Source organism: Phaseolus vulgaris, chromosome 8, assembly GCF_051622355.1.
Source record: "Phaseolus vulgaris cultivar YP4 chromosome 8, ASM5162235v1, whole genome shotgun sequence".
Lineage (NCBI taxonomy): Eukaryota > Viridiplantae > Streptophyta > Magnoliopsida > Fabales > Fabaceae > Phaseolus > Phaseolus vulgaris.
The window spans coordinates 46,789,906-46,805,038 of record NC_143505.1 but is presented as its reverse complement, the minus strand read 5'-3'; positions in this window follow the sequence as shown (position 1 = coordinate 46,805,038).

Below are 15,133 nucleotides of genomic sequence, written 5' to 3'. Positions count from 1 at the left end.
AGAGAAAGAAAGAAAGAAGAAGGTAGGCAAGAAAGAGAGAAAGAGAGAAAGAGATAAAGAAAGAAAGAAAGAGAAAAAAAGAGAGAAAGAGAGAAAGAAAGCAAACATGGCCTTAAACCGGGGGGTGAATTGTTTAAGAGAGGTTTTTGAAAACCTGGTTGCTTGTGTTGATCTTGATTGAATCTGAAACAGTAACTTGCAAAACAAAAAACTATGCTATCCAGTGCATCTCTTATAGCAGGTTAGGATCATGCAATAACTAGTTTTCTGCATAAATCAAAAAGCAGAAAAACCAGCCAAAACCAACCACAAAACAACTCCATACAAACCAATAATGCAACAAAACTTAAACCACAAATATAGCAGAGTTATAACAGTTTGTAGGACAACACAGAAACCATATTCTCCCCCTATTTGTCTTCACAAATAGACTTTAGGAAGAGATAAAAACAGAATAGTTCAAAATAAAGCAATACAAACATAGAGAGAACAATAAAGACTTGATTTCCAAGCTTCACAATCAGTTGTTTCGTGATATCAACCGATTGTTTTTCTTCAATCTTCTTTCCCATATTGCAGCTCAAACAAGTGATTCTGAACAATTTCAATTTGTTCATCAAGGGTCTGAAAACGTGTATCCATGCTTTGAAATCTATTATCAAAGTTATGAAAACTTGTAACACAAAGATCATGAAGATTCCTTTGGTTTTCAACAAAACCATCTAGCCTATTCACCATGTAGCTCTCAAAGGAAGACATTGAAGGAGTCCTATTTTCTTGATGTCCAGCACTTGTCCCAACACCAAAATCAGTAGCAGGTTGTTCTTCATCTGGAACATCCATATCAGCACCTTCAACAACTTCTTGATCTTCTTTACCATGTTCAGCATGAAAGCCACTTGAGGAACCACCATGTTCACCATCCTTACTTACCCATTTTCTATTGATCTTGGTAAAACCCATCTTGCTTAGTGATCAATTGTTCACTTCAAATGTTGATTTTACCAACTCAGATGTTTCATCCTCAAGATTCAATTCAAAATAGTTTAAGAATTTAGAAATCAAGATAGCATAAGGATAATGATAATAACTTAACCTCATAGACTTTTGCATGTGTTCCTTGATGATATGAATCCAATTTATCTTGACTTTGTTCATTATGCAGTATATGTAGACAAGATCTTTCTCAGTTAGAACATAATGGTTGCTCCCTCTTGGTGTTAGAATTCAAGTGATAATGAGAGCCAACAACCTTTCATTCAATTTCAATCCTCCAACCGAGCATGTTCTTACTTGTGCATGAGGATTCTTCAAAGAACTTTTGTAATATTGAATTTTGTTGAAGTCTTCCACCACACCATTATTCTCTTTGTTGATTCTTAAGCCAGTATACTTTAGGTCAGTCACATCAGCCCACACTTCATGAGTGATCTCCATATCCACACCCTTGACATGAGAGACAAGATTGTTACCTTCAAATTTTAAGTTGGTGTAGAAAACCCAAATGAGATCTGGATAGCTGTTCCTTTTCATCTCCAAGAACCTCTTCAGCAGTTGTTCTTTAAGAAGTCTTCTCACATCATCCAGCTTTTGACTCTTCAACCAGCTAAAAGAGACAACTTTTGGGTTGTTTATCACTTTTCTACTTGTTTGAAAGCGATATTTCTCAATCAATTCATTGTCTCCTGAAAACCAGCCCTCAAGACGTCCTCCCGATCTTACAACTCTGGTTTTAATCCTTTTTGATGATGGAGGAGTGGAATCCATGAAACCAGAATGTAAGAAATCAGAAAAACAGAGGAAGATATGAGATGCAACAAGAGATATGCCAATGGGTTGTTTTTTAGTAAAAAAACAGTTGCAGAGGGTTTTATAGCAAAGTAAATATCCTCTTTGATCCTTTGGATGCAGTGGGTTTCAGTCTTCAAAGAATAAGAATCAGGTCCAATCTTGCACAGAACCACGTCAACGCTTACTAGAAAAACGCATGGTCAGCACATGTTGATTTGACTAGTCATAAAGGCACTTGAATTTCCAAGATATGGAATATATTCCTTTTATGACAAGAACCAACTTTCTCCTGAACCAAATCTGACCTCATGACTGCTTTATTGACTCATTAACCCTTTAGAGAAGAAATCTGTAATAGATAAAATTCATAAAGAGATTAAATTTTTTGCAGTGCTGTCAGAGAAGAAACAATCGATTGTTTCGAGAAAACAATCGGTTGTTTTTCTCCAGCAGCAACAATGTTTGAGATTTAAGCACAAATAGAGAAGAGTTTAAAATTCAATTGTACATATACAGATGAAGATTTTATTTATGAATTTATAATAGAAAAGCAAAGACAAAGAAGGTCTTATCCTTTTGTCATGAAGTCCCTTCAATGCGTCATTATTTTTTTTATTAAGAATGCTTCTTTTGGCTTTCAAGACACCTGGAGCTGGTACATAACCTTAATTCAGTTCCAGAAACACTTCTTTTCTTCCAAAAGCTTGATCAAATAACTCAAGACTTCATGCTTCTCTTAGTATCCCTGCATCACAATAAATTCAAGCAACAAGATTTGGTCCCCTTACAAATGTGGGTCCTTTTGATTCAGCTTTATCATTGGGATTTTTAGAACTTTTGGGAATCCATCTCATAATACCTTTAGGAACAAAATATTTCCTAATTTTACAGAATCTAATAGAGTGGCCTCTTTTCATGCAGTAAAAGCATGTAACAATCGGTTGTTTCGATCTTTCAATCGGTTGTTTTTCTGCCACTTTTGAAAAAGGCTTTGAAATCCCATTTTTCTTGTTTTGAGGATAAAATCCCAAACCAGATTTTCCAAAAACACATTTTTGGGATGCCAAGACAATTTCAAAGTTGGATTTACTCTTTGAAAGTTTATCCACAGTTCTTACAAGATAGTGAATCTTACTCTCAAGAGTTTTACAATTTTCACAAACTTTAGAGTTACTCAAAAGAGAAGAATTTTTGCAATGCATTTCAAGATTTTCAAAATCAGTTTTTGACTTTTCCAATTCTTCTTCAAGAGTCTTGACTCTATTTTTAAGCAAGTTATTCAACCATTTCAATCGGTTGTTTGAGAGAGCCAATCGATTAGCTTCTTCATGAGTTTCTTTAAAAGCTTGAAGTAATTGACTATAGTTTTCAGCATTTAAGGAAGCACAAGAACTTACACTGCTTGAGCTGCTTGAATCATCATTTCCTTCAGCCATCAAACACAGATTGGCTTTTTCATCTTCACTTGATGAGGAGCTTGATGAAGAAACTTCATTTTCATCCCAAGCAATATAGGCTCTTTTTTATTTCCCTTTCTTTTCCTTATTGCTTGACTTCTTTTCCTTGCCTTCTTTATTTGCAATCAACTTTTATATGCCCTTGTTCTCCACAACCAAAGCAAGTATAATTGTTAGAATTGAAATCACTAGTTTTCTTGTTTGCATATCTTTCTTTGTTGGATTCCTTGTTGCGGTTTCTCTTCAAGAATTTGTTGAACTTTTTGGACAACAAGCTAAGATTCTCTTCCTCACTTGAGTCTTGCTTATACTTGTGTTTGGAAGCTTTCAAAGCAATGTTCCTTACATGCTTGTCTTCACTTTCTTGAACATTGAGTCTATTAATCTCCAACTCATGTTCTCTAAGCTTTCCAAACAAGGAGGCTGTAGTAAAATATGTTAAGTCCTTTGATTTTGAGATAGCCGTGACTTTAGGTTCCCAAGATTTATCAAGACACTTGAGAATCTTGATGTTCAACTCCTCTTTGTCAAAGGTTTTTCCAAGACTCATTAAATGGTTGATGATGTGAGTGAATCTCTTTTGAACTTCAGCAATTGATTCTCCTTTGAACATTCTGAACATCTCATACTCTTGTATAAAAGTTTGTTTCCTTGCTCTCTTCACATCATTTGTTCCTTCATGGGTGACTTCTAGAGTGTCCCACATTTCCTTAACAGATGCACATTGTGAGATCCTGAAAAATTCATCCGAGTTCAAAGCAGAGGTTATGATATTCTTGGCAATGCAATCAGACTTAGCTTTTTTATTTTCAACATCAGTCTATTGGGACTATGGTTTTTCAATGGAAGATCCATCTTTTTCAAATTTTGGAATAAAGGGGCCATTTTCAATTGCATCCCAAATTCCTTTATCAAGAGATTCAACAAAGATTTTCATTCTAACTTTCCAAAACTGATAATTCAAACCACAAAACAAAGGTGGCCTGTTAATTGGGGCACCCTCCCCAAAAGGTAGTTTTTCAGCCATAGAAAAAAGGTTTTAGGATAAAAATTGAATATTTTTCAAGTACCAAGCTCTTGATGCCAATTGTTAGAATATTTGGCCTTAAACGAGGGGGGGGGGGGGGGGGGGGGGGTGAATTGTTTAAGAGAGGTTTTTGAAAACTTTTTCAGCTTTAACCAAATTCTTTGTGTGAATCCAAAATATAAATAAAGTTCGCCAAGAATTTCAGCAACAAAACAGCAAAGCAATAGAAATTAAACGAGTTTAGAGAAAGAGAGAGATACACCAACAATTTATACTGGTTCACTCTTAAGCCAAAAGCTACATCCAGTCCCCAGAATACCACTAGGTAATCCACTAAGCAATCGAACCAGATTACAAAACACAAACCACTAAGAAACACACTACCTTTGGCAAAACACACCAAGAGTATTGATCTTGACTACCTCAAGAACACACAACACTCCTTGGCAACACAACACCAGAAAACAGTAGTTTTAGAAGAGATTACACTTGCTCACAGTACAAACTGAAATCAATACAACTACAATCCTATTCCACTCTCTTTGAAAACCCAAAGCTTTATGTGAATGTTTAAATCTAAGAGTCAATTTTGACAAAACTGAAAAACTCAAATCTGTTTCTCTTGCTTGTTTGAAAACATAAACAAACCATTTATATTTTCCAAAGATTGGTCAAAGCAATTAGTAAAGGAGCGTATTCAGTTAAAAAAACATTTAAAGCAGATCCAACATTCAAAACATAATTTTGTTAGGATTTTCAAAGAAACAATCAGTTGAAACCACGAAACAATCGATTGTTTGGTTTGATAGTTAAGTCAACCAAATGAAAACAATTTTCAACCGTTCCAAAAACTCCTAAGAATAAAACAACCGGTTGATTCGACAAAACAACATGTTGTTTTTCACTTAGTTGAAAAACACTTGATTTCGAAAAGGTTTTAAATCACATCAGTTTAAGATTCAACAAAGGAGTAGATCACATTCTATTCTACCCAGATCCCTCCCAGAAAAAGCAACAACACCAGCCTTTCATCAAACACATAAATTTGGATTCTTCAAAGTACTTGATCACTCTTTATCAACAGAAAGAAGGTAGACAAGAAAGAAGGTAGGCAAGAAAGAGACAAAGAAAGAAAGAAAGAAATAGTAAAAAAAGAAAGAAAGAAAGAAATAGAAAAAAAAGAGAGAAAGAAAGAAAGAAAGAAGGGAGACAAGAAAAAGAGAAAAAGAAAGTGAGAAAGAAAGAAAGAAAGCAAGAAAGGAGGTAGACAAGAAAGAAGATATGCAAGAAAGAGAGAAAGAGAGAAAGAGAGAAAGAGAGAAAGAGAGAAAGAGAGAGAGAAAGAAAGAGAGAGAAAGAGAGAAAGTGAGAGAGAAAGAGAGAAAGAAAGAAAGAAAGAAAGAAAGAGAGAAAGAAAGAAAGAAAGAGAGAGAGAGAGAGAGAAAGAAAGAAAGAGACAAAGAGAGATAGAAAGAAAGAAAGAGAGAAAGAAAGAAAGAAATAGAGAAAGAAAGCAAGTAAGAAAGAAGGTAGACAAGAAAGAAAGAAAGAAAGAAAACAAGCAAGAAAGAAGGTAGACAAGAAAGAAAGCAAGAAAGAAAGAAGGTAGGCAAGAAAGAGAGAAAGAAAGAGAGAAAGAGAGAAAAAGAGAAAGAAAGAGAAAGAAAGAGAAAGAAAGAGAGAAAAAGAGAAAGAGAGAAAGAAAGCGAGAAAGAGAGAAAGAAAGAAAGCAAGAAAGAGAGAAAGAAAAAAGAAAGAAAAAAGAAAGAAAGAAAGACAAAAAGAGAGAAAGAGAGAAAGAGAGAAAGAGAGAAAGAGAGAAAAAAAGAAAGAAAGAAATTTATTGCTTGTTTGCTTTCTTTCTTTCACTCTCTCTTTCTTTCTTTATGTCTCTCTCTCTTTCTTTCTTTCTTTCTCTTTCTTTCTTTCTTTCTTTCTTTCTTTCTTTCTTTCTTTCTTTCTTTCTTTCTCTTTCTTTCTTTCTCTATTTTTTTTCTCTTTTTTTGTGTTTCTTTCTTTCTTCATTTCTCTCTTTCTCTCTTTCTTTCTTTCTTTCTCTCTTTCTTTCTTTGTCTTTTTTTTCTTTCTTTCTTACTTCCTCTATTTCTTTCTTTCTCTTTCTTTCTTTCTTTTTTTATCTTTTTTTTTTCTTGCTTGTTTTTTTTTTCATTCTTTCTTATTTTCTTCTCTTACTCAACTTGCACGATGATAGAAATTTAATATACATACATAAATAATCTTGGAGGAGTCGAAATTGAAAAGCAAAAAATAACATGTAAAAGAAAAATGATGAATTGTTAATCAACGTTTTTTCTTCTTCTTCTCTAGTTTGATTTTCTTTTCTTCTTCAAGCTTTTTCCATTCTTCTATTGGTAGTTGATGTTAAAGTTAGGATTGACTTGATGATAGATACAAAATAATAATGGCATTGCCAATGTAGAGTTGCGTTGCTTGAAATGGAGTAGAAAGAAAGATTGAAAACGAAGGTTATTTTATTTTATATGTGAGATTTCGTATGGAACAGGATTGAATAAAAAAATTATGTATACAAGAAAATGGTTATAAAGAAGAATCCTCTTTATATGTAGGTATATATCATTAATATTATCAATAATATACTAAATATTATTAATACTAATAATATTATAGATATCATTATTCATATTAATAAAATTAGTTTTGTAAGAAAGAAAGCATGAAACAAAAAAAGAAAGAAAGAAGCAAGCAAGAAAGCAGGCATGGAATAAAGAAAACAAGCAAGAAACAAAAAAATAAAGCAAGCAAGCAAGAAAGAAAGAAATAAAGCAAGAACAAAACAAAGAAAGCAAGAAAAAAAAAACATACAAGAAAAAAAGAAAGAAAGAAAAAAAGAAAGAAAGAAAGCAAGAAAGAAAGCAAGCAAGAAAGAAGGTAGGCAAAAAAAAGAGAAAAAGAGAGAAAAAAAGAGAGAAAGAGAGAAGGAGAGAAAGAAAGAGAGAGAGAAAGGGTGACAAAGAGAAAGAAAGAAAGGGAGAGAAAGAGACAAAGAGAAAAAGAGAGAAAGAAAGATAAAGAAAGAAAGAGAGAAAGAGAGAAATAAAGTGAGAAAGATAGAAAGATAGAAAGAGAGAAAGAGAGAAAGAGAGAAAAAAGGAAATTTCTTTATTGCTTTCTTTCTCTCTTTTTTCCTTTCTTTCTTTATTTCTTTATTTCTTTCTCTCTTTCTTTCTTTCTTTTTCTCTCTCTCTTTTTTCTCTTTTCTTTTTTCTCTCTTTCTTTCTTTCTTTCTTTCTCTTTTTTTCTTTCTTACTTTCTTCTATTACTCAACTTTCACGACGATAGAAATTTAACATACATACATATATAATCTTGGATGAGTCCAAATTGAAAAACAACATATAATATGTAAAAGAAAAATGATCAATTTCTAATCAACCTTTTTTTTCTTCTTCTCTGGTTTGAGTTTCGTTTCTTCTTTAAGCTTTTTCTATTCTTGTATTAGTAATTGATGTTAAAGTTAGGATTCACTTGATGATAGATTAGTGGCTTTGCCAAGGTAGAGTTGCGTTGCTTGAAATAGAGTAAAGAGAAAGATTGCAAATGAAGGTTATTTTATTTGATATGTGAGATTTGGTGTGAAACAGAGGGAGAGTATGCTCTTTCTTTCTTTCTCTTAAAATAAGGAATTAAGGAAAGAGGGTGGGGGAGTTAGTTTGTGTATAAAAATAGTCCCATTAATATTAATTTAAATTTTTTAAAATATGTTTTAAGTAATTAATATGAAATGATAAACCACTTCATAGTTATAATAAAATGAGATATATTAAATAAGGGTAAAATAAAAAAATTATGTATATCAAAAAACAATTATAAAGAGAAATCCTCTTTATATATATGTATATATTATTAATATTATCCTTAATATAATAAATATTATTATTACTATTAATATTATAGATATCATTATTCATATTAATAAAATTCATATTGTAAGAAAGAAAACAAGAAAGAAAAAAGAACGAAAGAAGCAAGCAAGAAAGCAAGCATGAAATAAAGAAAACAATCAAGAAAGAAAGAAAGAAAGCAAGCAAGAAAGAAAGCAAGAACGAAACAAAGAAAGCTAGAAAAAAGAAGAAAGAAAGCATGTAAGAAAGAAAGCAAGAAAGAAAGCAAACAAGCAAGAAAGAAGGTAGGCAAGAAGGAGAGAAAGAGGGAAAGAAAAAAAGAGAGAAAGAAAAAGAGAGAGAGAAAGAAAGAGAAAGAGAGAGAGAAAAAGCGAAAAAAAAGAAAGAAAGAGAGAAAGAGAGGAAGAAAGAGAGAGAGAAAGAGAGAGACAAAAGAGAAAGAGAGAAAAAGAGAAAGAAAGAAAGAAAGAGAGAGAGACAAAAGAGAAAGAGAGAAAAAGAGAAAGAAAGAAAGAAAGAGAGAAAGAGAGAAAGAAAGAGAAAGAGAGAAAGAAATAGAGAAAGAAAGAAAGAAAGAGAGAAAGAGAGAAAGAGAGAGAGAAAAAGAGAAAGAAAGAAAGAAAGAAAGAAAGAGAGAAAGAGGGAAAGAAAGAAATTTCTTTCTTGCTTGCTTTCTTTCTCCTTTTACTTCTTTCTGTCTTTCTTTCTTTTTTTTCCTTGCTTTCTTTTTTTCTTTCTTTCTGGCTCTCTTTCTTTCTTTCTTTATTTCTTTCTTTCTCTCTTTCTTTTTTTTTTCTTTTTCTCTCTCTTTCTTTCTTTTCTCTCTTTCTTTCTTTATTTCTCTCACTGTTTATTTTTTATCTCTTTCTTTTTTTATTTCTCTCACTGTTTCTTTTTTTATCTCTTTCTTTCTTTTTTCTTGTTTGTTTGTTTGTTTCTTACTTTCTTCTACTACTCAACTTTCACGACGATAGAAATTTAACAGATATACATAAATAATTTTAGATGAGTCGAAATTGAAAAACAAAAAATAACATATAAAAGAAAAATGATCAATTGTTAATCAACCTTTTTTTTTCTTCTTCTCTGATTTGAGTTTCGTTTCTTCTTTAAGCTTTCTCTATTCTTCTATTGGTAGTTGATGTTAAAGTTAGGATTGACTTGATGATAGATACAAAACAATAGTGGCTTTGCCAAGGTAGAGTTGTGTTGCTTGAAATGGAGTAGAGAGAAAGATTGGAAATGAAGGTTATTTTATTTAATATGTGAGATTTGGTATGAAACAGAGGAAAAGTATGCTCTTTCGTTCTTTCTTTCTCTTAAAATAAGGAATTAAGGGAAAAGGGTGGGGGAGTTAATTTGTGTATGAAAATTGTCCCATTAATATTAATTTAAAAAATTAAAAAAATATTTTTTAAGTAATTAATATGTATTTATAAAATACTCCATAGTACTAATAAAATTAGATATATTAAATAAGGGTAGAATAAAAACAAATTTGTATATCAGAAAAAAGTTATAAAGAAGAATCCTCTTTTTATATAGGTATATATTATTAATATTATCCTTAATATACTAAATATTATTAATACTATTAATATTATAGATATCATTATTCATATTAATAAAATTAATATTGTAAGAAAGAAAACAAGAAAGAAAAAAGAACGAAAGAATGAAATAGAACAGAGATGAATAAAAGAGAACAAAATATGAACAAAAGAGTAAAAGGAAGGTAAAAAATATGAGAATGAATATCTCTCTTTTCTTGTTATTGAAATCAAAACAAATGGTCCGAATATATACAAGTAGTACACTCATTCTAGGTTTAACTAAAGAGGAAAAGAACCAATAATTAAATACTAGAATCATAACACACAAAAACAAAATAAAGGTTATTCACCTCTATAAAGAGAATTAACTGATAATTAGAAAAGACACCCAATTATTTTCCTCTATAAAGAGAAACAACTGATAATTACAAAAGATACCCAACTAATATTAGGATCCTTCTACAACTCTGGTATCCGTATCCTTTAATACCCCGCCACAAGCTGGGGAGAAAATATTGATGAGACCTAGCTTGGAAAAAATATTCTTAAAAGATTGAGGACTTAAAGCTTTGGTATAAATGTCAGCCAGTTGCTCTGTGGTGGAAATGGGAAGCAAATGAATGAGACCCTTCTTTAGTTTTTCCTGGACCACGTGACAATCTATTTCTATATGTTTTGTACGCTCGTGAAACACTGGATTTGGTGCAATGTATCTTGCTGAGTCATTGTCACAATATAAAAGAGATGGTTGCTCAAAAGGAACTTTGAAATCTTGAAGAAGATAAGTTAGCCATTGAATTTCACATGTAACAGTGGCCATTGCCTTGTATTCAGCTTCACAAGAACTCTTTGATATTGTTCCTTGCTTCTTTGATTTCCAAGATATAAGAGAATTCCCAAGATACACACTAAAACCTGTCACTGATTGTCTTAATCACTACAGGTGCCTCGATCACTATCACAAAAGGCTTTCAGATGAACAAAGGTAGTGGAATAGAAAAATAAACCAAGACTTGGACCTCCTTTGATATATCTGAGAATTCTAATCGCTGCATTGTATTGAGCAATTGTAGGCTTAACAAGAAACTGAGAAATTTGTTGTACATAAAATGTTATGTCAGGTCGGGTATTAGTGAGATACATAAGTCTTCCAATCAATCTTCTATAGGCTTGAATATCTATGAAAGGAACACTTCCAGTAGAAGAGAATTTCTCATGATTATCAATAGGAGTGGGTGCAGGTTTGCAGGCTAAAAGACTGCATCTCTTAATGATTCCAATGCATATTTCCTTTGATTTATCATTATTCCTGTCTTACTTCTTGATACTTCTAGACAGAGAAAATATCTTAAATTCCCAAGATCTTTAATCTTGAATGTCTGATTCAAGGCTTGTTTGATTCGAGCAATTTGTTCTTTATCATTTCCTGCCAATATTATATCATCCACATATACCAATAATGTTGTAAAAGATCATTCAGAAGAATTAATGAATAAGGAATGATCATTCATAGATTGAGTATATCCCATAGAAAGCAAAAATGATGACAATTTGACAAATCATTCTCTATTGGCTTGCTTAAGGCCATATAAAGCCTTTTTTAGTTTACAAACTTTTCCTGGTGGAATAGAAGTCAATCCAGGAGGAGCAACCATGTATACATCTTCTTTCAAATCTCCATGTAAAAAGGCATTGTTTATGTCTAATTGTTTCAATTCCCAATTATAAATAGAAGCTAAAGAAAGAAGCAACCTTATGGTGGTCATCTTTGCTATTGGAGAGAAAGTATCAAGGTAGTCAATGCCTTCTGTTTGTGTATATCCCTTTGCCACTAACCTTGCTTTATACCTTTCAATTGTCCCATCAACCTTATATTTTATTTTGAATACCCATTTGCAACCTATGGCAGCTTTGTTCTTAGGCAGAAGAATAGTCTCCCAAGTTTAATTTGACTCTAAAGCAGATATCTCACATTGTATAGCTTTTCTCCAACAGTCATGTTTCACAGCTTTAGAATAAGTGTTTGGCTCAACATGTGAAGAAAGAGACATAACAACAGATTTGTAAGAAGGTGGTAAATTGCTATAAGACAAAACAAAATTCAAAGGATATTTAACTCTTGAAGATGCACTGGAAACATTAAGATTACAATGATAATCCTTTAAATAATCAGGTGGTCTATTTATTCTTGTGCTCATTCAGACAGATGGATCTGATTCATAACTTTGTTTTATATCATGATTTTCATTGAGGTTTTGATCTATATGGGAACAATCTTCTTTTGAAACCTCAATTTCTCACTCACAATTATTATCACTTCTATTTTCAACATTATCACAAGGTGTATTATCACAAGGTGCAAGAATGGCTTGTTTTGGCTGACTTAAGACAAATTGATCTTCAGCAAACAAAATTTGATCAGTAATGTCAGAACTGTTAGTTTCATTGCTAGTATCTTGAACCCTTTGGTATAGAAAAACATGTTCATAAAAGACAACATCCCTAGACACAAAAATTTCTCTTGATTGAATATTCAACAAAATATATCCTTTTTCCCCCTTTGAAAACCAATAAAAACACATTTTGATGCCCTTGGATCAAATTTTCTTCTATTTGTTGACAAAGTGCTAGCATAACATAAAGAACCAAACACCTTTAATCCATTAAAATTTGCATCAGTTTTGAAAAGCATTTCATGAGGAGAAGAATAGTTTAAAACAGGTGTGAGAAGCATGTTTATAATATGCGCATCATGTATCACATAATATGACCAATATTGGGTAAATGAGATTGTATCATAAGAGCTCTTGCTACATCTAATAAATGACCATGTTTCCTTTCAACTATACTATTTTGTTGTGAAGTATTGACACATGATGTTTGATGTATTATTCCTTTACTGACAAAAATATTAGTCATGACAAACTCAGTTCCATTATCACTTCTTATTATTTTTATTGTTGTCTCAAACTGTGTTTGAACAAAAATAACAAAATGTTCCAAAACCTTAACAACTTCAGATTTTTGTTTCAAAAGAAAAATCCATGTGTATCTCGAATAGTCATCAACTTTGGTTAAGAAATATTTATGACCATGAATTGATGGTATTGAGTATGGTCCCCAAATATCTACATGAATGAAATCAAAACATTTTTTTGATTTAGATGTACTAATAGGAAAAGAAAGTCTTTTTTGCTTTGCAAAATGACAAACATCATAAACAAAAGATTTGTTATATTTAACATAAGCAAATTTATTCCTGATAACATCAATACATTTATTCGAAATATGACCTAATCGAAAATGCCAAAGAGTTTCTAGATCACTAGCACTGACATTAACATTATTGATGATGTGTGTAGATTCAAGGGGTTTAATTTGAAATTTTTGGTAAGATGGGATCCTGAGTATATAAAGTCTATCTTGCATTTTAGCAGAACCAATTATTTTCAAGGAGTTTTTGTCTTGAATGCGACAACCATTAGAATCAAAGGTAAGAACACAAGATAGTATATCAATCAATTTTGTTACTGAAAGAAGATTAAAAGTGAAGCAAGGAATATACAAAACATTGTTTATGACATGATTTTGATTGGGAAAAACACATCCAGAATAATTGGCAATGACTTGATTTCCATTTGGTAATTTGACATAAATAGGATCAATTTGATGATACGAAGTGAAGTAAGTTAAGGATGAACAAATGTGATCAATAGCACCACTATCAATAATCCAAGAACTAAAAGAAGAAATAAAGTTATTACCAGTTTGTGTTGTCATGTTGGAAGGAATAACAGAGACTTGACTAGAAACATTGTCACTGAATTTGACCTGTTGTAAAAGAGCTAACAATGTTTGATACTACTCAGGAGTAAAACCAATTTGTTGAGACTCCACTTCTGACTTTGAACCTTCATGATTTTGCTCATTATTGTTAAAATTTGTATTGTGAAAGGCTGCATGACTTTGATGATGGTTCTGATTTTTAAATTTGACATGAGGTGGGCAACCATGTTTTTTATAGCATGTATCAATGGTATGCCCTGTCTTTCCACAATAACTGCAAATTTTGGAAGTATATCCTCCTCCATAGCTTCCTTTTCCATATCCACCACCCATGCCATAGGTCGTAGCATTGTTATTATAACCTCCTTTGCTAGTAGCAATCATTGCCTTGGATTGATCACCAAAAACTTGTCTCTCTTGTTGTGTAATGAGAGAGTAAACTCTATTCAAGGATGAATTATCTGATGAACTAACATGGTAAGGTGAACAAAGATCTTGTGAGGGATCAACAACTTCACCCATAGATAAATGTAGCAACCAGAGCTCTAATCAGAGCTCTGATACCATATTACGAAATAGAACAGAGATGAATAAAAGAGAACAAAAGATGAACACAAGAGTAAAAGGAAGGTAAAAGATATGAGAATGAATATCTCTCTTTTCTTGTTATTGAAATAAAAACAAATGGTCAAAATATATACAAGTATTACACTTATTCTAGACTTAACTAAAGAGGAAAAAAATCAATAATTAAAGACTAGAATCATAACACACAAAGACAAAATAAAGGTTATTCACCTCTATAAAGAGAAATAACTGATAATTAGAAAAGGCATCCAATTATATTCCTCTATAAAGAGAAACAATTGATAATTAGAAAAGACACCCAATTAATATTAGGATCCTTCTATAACTCTGGTATCCGTATCCTTTAATAATATTATAGATATCATTATTCATATTAATAAAATTAATATTGTAAGAAAGAAAACAAGAAAGAAAAAAGAACGAAAGAAGCAAGCAAGAAAGCAAGCATGAAATAAAGAAAACAATCAAGAAAGAAAGCAAGCAAGAAAGAAAGAAAGCAAGCAAGAAAGAAATAAATAAATAAAGCAAGAATGAAACAAAGAAAGCAAGAAAAGAAGAAGAAAGAAAGCATGCAAGAAAGAAACCAAGAAAGAAAGAAACCAAGAAAGAAAGAAAACAAGAAAGAAAGCAAGCAAGCAAGAAAGAAGGTAGACAAGAATGAGAGAAAGAGAGAAAGAAAGATCGAAAGAAAGAAGAAGAAAGAGAAAGAGAAAGAAAAAGAGAGAGAAAGAAAGAAAGAGGGAGAGAAAGAGAGAAAAAGGGAGAGAAATAGAGAAAAAGAAAAAGAAAGAAATAGAGAAAGAAAGAAAGAAATTTCTTTCTTGCTTCCTTTCTTTCTTGTTTGCTTGCTTTCTTTCTTTCTCTCTTTCTTTCTTTCTTTCTTTTTGTCTTTCTTTCTTTTCTTTTTTTTCTTCCTCTCTTTCTTTCTTTCTTTCTTTCTCTCTTTCTTTCTCTCGTTCTCTCTTTCTTTCTCTCTTTTTTTTTTCTCTCTTTCTCTGTCTCTTTCTTTCTCCCTCTCTTTCTTTCTCTCTTTCTTTCTTTATCTTT